The sequence below is a fragment of the Sinocyclocheilus rhinocerous genome, unplaced genomic scaffold (genome assembly GCF_001515625.1).
Source record: "Sinocyclocheilus rhinocerous isolate Xijiao unplaced genomic scaffold, SAMN03320098_v1.1 scaffold1516, whole genome shotgun sequence".
NCBI lineage: Eukaryota > Metazoa > Chordata > Actinopteri > Cypriniformes > Cyprinidae > Sinocyclocheilus > Sinocyclocheilus rhinocerous.
In genome coordinates, this window is record NW_015627885.1 from 200,620 (window position 1) to 208,502 (window position 7,883).

At 36.5% G+C, this 7,883-nt stretch overlaps 1 long non-coding RNA gene across 3 annotated transcripts in view; it reads left to right on the forward strand.

Annotated features, from left to right (window-relative positions):
- LOC107734556 (uncharacterized) overlaps positions 1–1,005 on the forward strand; it is a 4,051-nt gene extending 3,046 nt beyond the window's left edge. Inside the window, exons 1-3 of one of the 3 annotated variants that reach the window (XR_001639114.1) lie at positions 32–80; positions 113–247; positions 280–1,005. This is a non-coding gene — a long non-coding RNA (uncharacterized LOC107734556). Of the gene's footprint in view, positions 1–31; positions 248–279 lie in introns of those variants that run through there. The other 2 variants (XR_001639109.1, XR_001639115.1) reach the window with 2 other exon arrangements.
- Positions 1,006–7,883: the final 6,878 nt, after the last annotated feature.

The window sequence follows — 7,883 nt, forward strand, 5'->3', positions numbered from 1 at the left end:
GTGGTTACTAGGGTGTTGCTAGGAGTCATTAGAGTGTTCTGGTTGGATTCTTGTTGTTAGGGGTTCGGGGTGGTTACTAGGTAGTTCTTAGGGGGTTCGGGGTGGTTACTAGGGTGTAGCTAGGAGTCAGATGATTCTGGGTGGATTCTTGTTGTTAGGGGTTCGGTGTGGTTACTAGGGTGTTGCTAGGAGTCATTAGAGTGTTCTGGTTGGATTCTTGTTGTTAGGGGTTCGGGGTGGTTACTAGGTAGTTCTTAGGGGGTTCGGGGTGGTTACTAGGGTGTAGCTAGGAGTCAGATGATTCTGGGTGGATTCTTGTTGTTAGGGGTTCGGTGTGGTTACTAGGGTGTTGCTAGGAGTCATTAGAGGGTTCTGGTTGGTTGCTAGGTAGTTCTTAGGGGGTTCAGGGTGGTTACTAGGATGTTGCTAGGAGTCATTAGAGGGTTCTGGGTGGTTGCTAGGTAGTTCTTAGGGGGTTCAGGGTGGTTACTAGGGGGTTGCTAGGAGTCATTAGAGGGTTCTGGGTGGATTCTTGTTGTTAGGGGTTCGGTGTGGTTACTAGGGTGTTGGTGTGGTGTAGGTGTGGCTCGGGTCCCTCCTTCAAAGCAAGCCTGTGAGATTGTTTTTTAACCCATTTCATTGTCCAGCAGGTGTCAGGGTCACTTATAAGTACTAATGCTTAGTGTTTTGAACAAACTCCTAACACTGAGCACTAGTAACAGTGATGCTTGACTTAACAAACACCAGTAATAACACGATCATCATTTCCAGCATGAATTGATCATCTGTAATACCTGCCGTCCCACCCAGTCTAACAGACACAAAATATCTACTCATTCCTTATTCTGCTTCATGTGTTCAGAACAAATAGTGATCAGCTGTTAAACACGTCACGTTTGCTTTCAACGCATGCAGGAACCAGTGATGTAAAACTGGCACCATGTCATTTTATGGACTGACGTAATAAAACACAAACATTCTGACATGATCATCTAACATGTTTCATGGAAGAAAGAAATTAATATGGTTTGGAGTGACATGTTGAAATAAAAAAATCATAATGATGACAAAAAGCTGAAATTATGACTTAAAAAAAAACGAAATTACCAATAAACGAAAAAAAATAAAATAAAAATTACTAGATAAAATGTCAAAAAAGTTATAATTATGGGGAAAAAGTTAAAATGTTGGAATTATGGCATAAAATATCATAATTATTAAGTAGTCTAAATCATGAATTGAATTGATGTTATAAAACAAACTTTTTTTGTCGAAAAGTCAAAATTATGACAAAGTTAAAATTATGAGATTAAAAAAAGCCTAAATTAGGAGATAAAAGTCAACGTTATAACAAAATACCAATTATGAGAGTAAAAAGTCAATTACAAGATAAAAAAAAATGTAATTATGGCAAATCGAAATTATGGCATAAAAAGTCAAAATTATGACAAAAACATCATTATGAGAAAAAAGTTGAAATAATGAGTCAAAATTGACAAAAAGTCAGAATCATGAAATAAAGAGTCTAAATGATGAATATCATACAGGTTTGCGACATGTCAAAATAAAAGTTTAAAATATGAGGTATTGAAATAAAAAAATATTATGACAAAATGTCATTTATGAGATAAAAAATATGACATTTAAAAAGTTATCATTTTCAGAAAAAGTAGAAATTTCAAATGACATAAAATGCCATAATTATTAAATATAATGTCTTACTTATGAAACGATGCTTTTAGAGATTTACATTATAAAACAAACATTCTGACTAATATCAGCTAACATGTTTCATGGAAGAAAGGACATAAGAGTAATTTAGATTAGATTAAACTTTATTGTCATTGCGTTAAATCTAATCTAATCTAATCTAAATTACCCTTATCATTTCCTTTTTTCCATAAAGCATGTTAGATAGTCAGAATATATTGCGAATAGTGTTGGCTCTTTGACAGAAAGCTTTTGTTCCTCTTTTGTAAGTCACTTTAAATCTGGAGTAAATGGAGTGACGTGAGTGAGTAAATGATGACAGGATAATCACAGGTCAGTTTTTCCTTAATTTTATCAGTGAATGTCAGAAGCCACGTCTCCTCTCATGCTTCTTATGTGTCACCAAGTAAATAAACTCCTGTTGAGCGTCTTTTGTTCTGTGGGCAGCACTTTCGCTCTCTTTCATCTCCTGCAGGATCTGTAAGTCAGGTTCAGTCTTGCCTGTCGCCTCCTTGAGGGCTTTTCCCTCACAAACATTCCTGTCACTGCATGTGTCGAGTCTCGCTCCGCTCCATCGAATCCTACGCCGGCGTCCGGTGGGACCGACTGTGACGGGCGTACTGATGCTTCTCTGCAGCAGAGCATTGTGGGTAGACTATTGATAAGTGCCACTGCTGCATTAGTGCTTGTGATAAATACTGAAGCAGAAACCAAGCTGTAGCTATGTGAAGTGTCTGCTTCGTAATATTCGCAGGATCCTCTAAACCTGGAAATATCAGAAACTGACAGAAAACTTCTATAGTGAAAACACATTCTCTAGTTTCCAGTCTACAGCTCTTTCGAAATTGACTTCAAAAGTCACAATTATGGGAAAAAGTCACAAGTATGACATACAAAGTCATTATGAGATAAAATGTAGAAATTATGAGATAAAAAACATTCTGACTAAAATAATCTAACATGTTTCATGGAAGAAATAAAATAACACAGGTTTGGGTTCTGTTTCTGATGTTAAAATTGAGACTTAAAAAAAAAATTTAATTATTAAAAGTCATAATTATGAGAAAAAGTCACAATTATGACATTAAGACATTATGAGATAAAATGGCAAAATTATGAGATAAAAACATTCTGACTAAAAATAATATTGATGAAAGAAAGAAAATAATAAAGGAAAAACATAACTTACAAAAAAACCCATAAAAACGTAAAATTATGAGATTAAAAAAAACAATTATGACAAAACGTCATAATTATGAGAAAAAGTTTAAATAATGACAATGTCATAATTAAATAAAATAAAAAAATAAAAGTCAAAATTATGAATTATCCTTTTGGGGATTTATGTCATAAAACACAGACATTCTGACTAATATCATCTAACATATTTCATCGAAAAAATAAGTCAAAATTACTATGAGATAACATTTCGAAATTATGAGATAAAAAGTCATGTAATTATGACAAAAAGTTTATGTTTTTGCCATAAATTAGTATGTTATAATGATATCTTTTTGTCATAATTGACTTGTCTCAATTATGACTTAACATTTCATAATTTCAAATTTTATCTCATAATTGTGTTTTAATTATTTAATTTAAACAATTTAAAGATTTTTTTTTTGTCAATTATGATTTATCAAAGCATGTTTTATTTTTTTTATGTGGCAGAAATAGGCTTCAATATAAACCTGAAGTGGCTCCAATATAATACTGCCATCTAGTGGACCTTTATCTGAATCTCTTGTTTCTTCTTATCCACTGATATTATAAAAAATAAATAGCGATTTTAACAGTTGATCTGTGTTTGTTGACTTTAGTGAACACATGAAGCAGAATAAGGAACGAGCAGATCTTTGTGTCTGATTGTGTTATTACTGGTGTTTGTTAAGTCAAGCATCACTGTTATTAGTGCTCAGTGTTAGAGGTGTGTTCAAAACACTGAGCATAAATATTAATAAGTGACCCAAATATTTTCACCTGCTGGACAATAAAACAGGTTAAAAAAATCCCACAGACTTGGTTTCAAGGAGGGGAACCGAGCCACATCTACAGACCTGAAGATCAGAGAGACACGGGGGGAAAACATGAAGTGCAATAAACGTTACATTGTGTCAAGGTTTCCCAATGTATATAATTATCTATATGTATTTTCTGAATGTATATAAGCGGTAGGCTATTTTAGAAATGAATTTAAAAGATAAAGAAAAAAATAATTAGGGAGAATACATAAATTATGAATAATGAATTGCAATTGTGTGAATAATACGTAATCATATAATCAACAAAAAGTAACAGTAGTCTAATTCCGAGAATTTTAAAATGTAATCTAATTACAGGTGTTTCATTTTTGGAATATGATTATGTAATCCAAATTACTACCCCGCACTGCTCGCAACTACCTATGAACACCCTAGTAACCACCCAGAACTCCCCAACAGCTCCCTAGTAACCACCCAGAACTCCCCAACAACTCCCTAGTAACCACCCAGAACTCCCCAACAACTCCCTGGTAACCACCTAGAACTCCCCAACAACTCCCTGGTAACCACCCAGAACTCCCCAACAACTCCCTGGTAACCACCCAGAACTCCCCAACAACTCCCTGGTAACCACCCAGAACTCCCCAACAACTCCCTAGCAACCACCCAGAACTCCCCAGCAACTCCCTAGCAACCACCCAGAACTCCCCAACAACTCCCTAGCAACCACCCAGAACACTCGCGTAACCATACAGCCACATAGTGACACGACTGTGAATACCTGCTTTGACTTGTTGACCTGGTGTGGGTGGTTCTGTTGCAGACAGCGGATCTGGTACGGTTGTTGGTGTTGTTTGTGGGATTGCAGTAGCAGCTGTTGGTGCCATAACGGGATACTTCACCTATCAGAAGAAGAAACTGTGCTTCAAGGTCCAGAGAGGTCTGTGGCTCTGCTCATGCTCTAGAAGACATTCAGATGTGAATCAGTAAAACACTGTCATAGTTACAAGTGCTGACACATGATTTATAAATATGAAATCTAAAACACTTACAGTCTAAAACACAACAGGCGAATTGTGTTGTTTCTGCACCATCAAATGTGTTTTTCTACTTGGTCTCAACATAACATTTGCTCAACCAATGATGTGGAGTTTGGAGCAGGTGTAATTGTTAAGGAAACCTGTTTGAAAACAGTCATACTGTATGTTCATGCATCATGCACTCTGAATGAAATTCAGTTGAAATGTGAAATGTGTTTACCTGCTAAAACCAACATATAAAAAGTGACATTCATGGCATAAAAGCCGGTCTTTATGTAAACTTTGCAGGTCCCTTACAGTTTCAAAAGTACACATTCACACACAAACACATCCATACATTATCTTTGTAATTTTGTTTGGTGCTGCTAGTGGCTAGTGCAACTTATAAGATCCAAGTGAAAGATATAACACCAACATGTCAGAAAAAAAAAGATTATAAAAAACAAAACAAAAAAAAAACAGATAAAGTCACTAAATAAAACCAAGTAAAAGTCACAGATAAAGCAGCTAGTATGGTAACTGTTGAATGAGAACATATGCTTTCTCTTCAGGTGACCCAGAGAGCGCCAAAGAAGAGAACGGCACGCAGAGCCATGAGGGTGAGCCATTCACTGCTCATTTTCACCTTTAAATCATGGTTTTCACTTATATTTATGTGTTTGTATGGCACTGGATAGGGCCATAAACAGGCGTTTCTCAGCTGGTTGATCTCAGATCTGCTCAGCAGGGAGAAACTGTGATGAAAACAAATAATAAAATACAACTAATTCTGCAGAATTTGGACACCAAAATAGACTTACAAATTCTTAGAAGGGAGAAATTACATTCTATTGTATTCATTCTTAGAAGGGAAACACTGTCCATATATTTTGCTGCTGATGTCAGAACCCTCTAACGCCTACCCATAAACCACCCAGAACACCTTAACAATTACCTAGCAACACCCTAGTAACCACTCAGAACCTCCAACAACTACCTAGCAACCACACAGAACCTCTTAACGATTACCTAGCAACACCCTAGTAACCACTAAGAACCCCCAACAACTACCTAGCAATCACACAGAACCTCTTAACAATTACCTAGCAACACCCTAGTAACCACTCAGAACCTCCAACAACTACCTAGCAACCGCACAGAACCTCTTAACGATTACCTAGCAACACCCTAGTAACCACTAAGAACCCCCAACAACTACCTAGCATCCACCCAGAACCTCATAACGATTACCAAGCAACACCCTAGTAACCACACAGAACCTCCGACAACTACCTAGCAACCACCCAGAACACCTTAACGATTACCTAGCAACGCCTTAGTAACCACTCAGAACCTCCAACAACTACCTTGCAACCACCCAGAACCCCCTAATCTATCTAGCAAACACAAAATAACCCATTAGCAACTACCTAGCAACACCCAAGCAACCAACCAGAACCCCTTGACAACTATTTAGTAATCACCCAAAACCCTGTAATGACTACCTTGCAGCCACCTAGAAACACCCCCCCTAACAACTACGTAAAAACCACTCAGAACCCTCTAATGACTACCTAGCAACACCTTAGTAACCACTCAGTAACCTTCCCATCTCTTTTGCTGTTGACGTCAAAGTATGTGTGTCTAAAAAACAAGGCCTGTTCAGTTCATGATAATATTAACAGAATTCAGTGCTTGATTATAAAGACATCTTGTTTATTTTTATACAATGAATAAACAATTCCAGTACTGTGCTGGTCAACATGTGATGTCCAGCCGTGTCCTGAAGGGAAACCAGGAGCACTGTCATAAACTACAGTCACATGATACTGATGTGAACGGCTTACTGTATTTTTGACATGGATGTTTATTTGGTTTTTCATATGCAGTTTTAAGCACCCTCCTGAAGTCATCTGAACACGCCTCTGCAGCCGGCAATGAACTGGCATGAAGCTACTGTGAACTGCTTGGCATTGGAGCAGGACGTTGTAACTACTCACATCTTGAGAACCGGGATAAACTTCACAAACACATTCACAGTACAGAAAGTCAGCACAAATATCATTTCTACACTCACTTTGAGTTCCTGACGCACATTAAGGCCTTTTTCATAATATCTCATCTTCCTACCGCTTCGACTACAGTTCTAAACTAGCACATAGGACTGTTAATAACAAATGTTTTGAATGTAATTTCACATCGTTTGAGTGGGACGGGATGTGTGTGTGTACGCATGTGTAATTCGACAGCCTTTCGGGAGAGGCATTTCATTTCGTTACTTTAGAAAGTATCGTTTGGTTTCATTACTGTGTCATTAATCGCATTTTTGTTTGATGTCAAATTGTTGCCTCTGATTCATAAAAAAAGCAAATCTCACAATGTGGAATGATTCTAATTGTATTGTCTGACCAAATAGAATTCATAGGACTTTTTCTTTCTATTTTGTTTTTGTTTTTTAAATTCTGTAAATAATTGTTGCGTTTGAATAAAGGGTGGCTAAATTTAAATGACAATGTACACATTTAATAATGCGACGACACAAACACGGAACTGCAAATACATGAAACATGCTAGCAACATGCTAATCATGCTAGAAACATGATATCAACATGCTAATCATGTTAGAAACATGCTAGAAACATGTTATCAACATGCTAATCATGATAGTCACGTTAACAACATCATGCTAGAAAAATGATAGCAACATGCTAATAACATTAGAAACATGCTAACAACATGTTAATCATGGTAGCAACATGTTAGTAACATGCTAATTATGGTAAAACACATTCTAGCAAACATGCTAATCATGCTAGAAACTTGTTAACAACATGCGAATCATGTTAGAATCATGATTAGCTACATGCTAACAACACGCTAACCATGTTAGAAACATGCTAACAACATGTTAATCCTCCTAAGAACATGCTAATCATGCTAGAAACATGTTATCAACATGCTAATCATGATAGTCACGTTAACAACATCATGCTAGAAAAATGATAGCAACATGCTAATAACATTAGAAACATGCTAACAACATGTTAATCATGGTAGCAAAATGTTAGTAACATGCTAATTATGGTAAAACATTCTAGCAAACATGCTAATCATGCTAGAAACTTGTTAACAACATGCGAATCATGTTAGAATCATGATTAGCTACATGCTA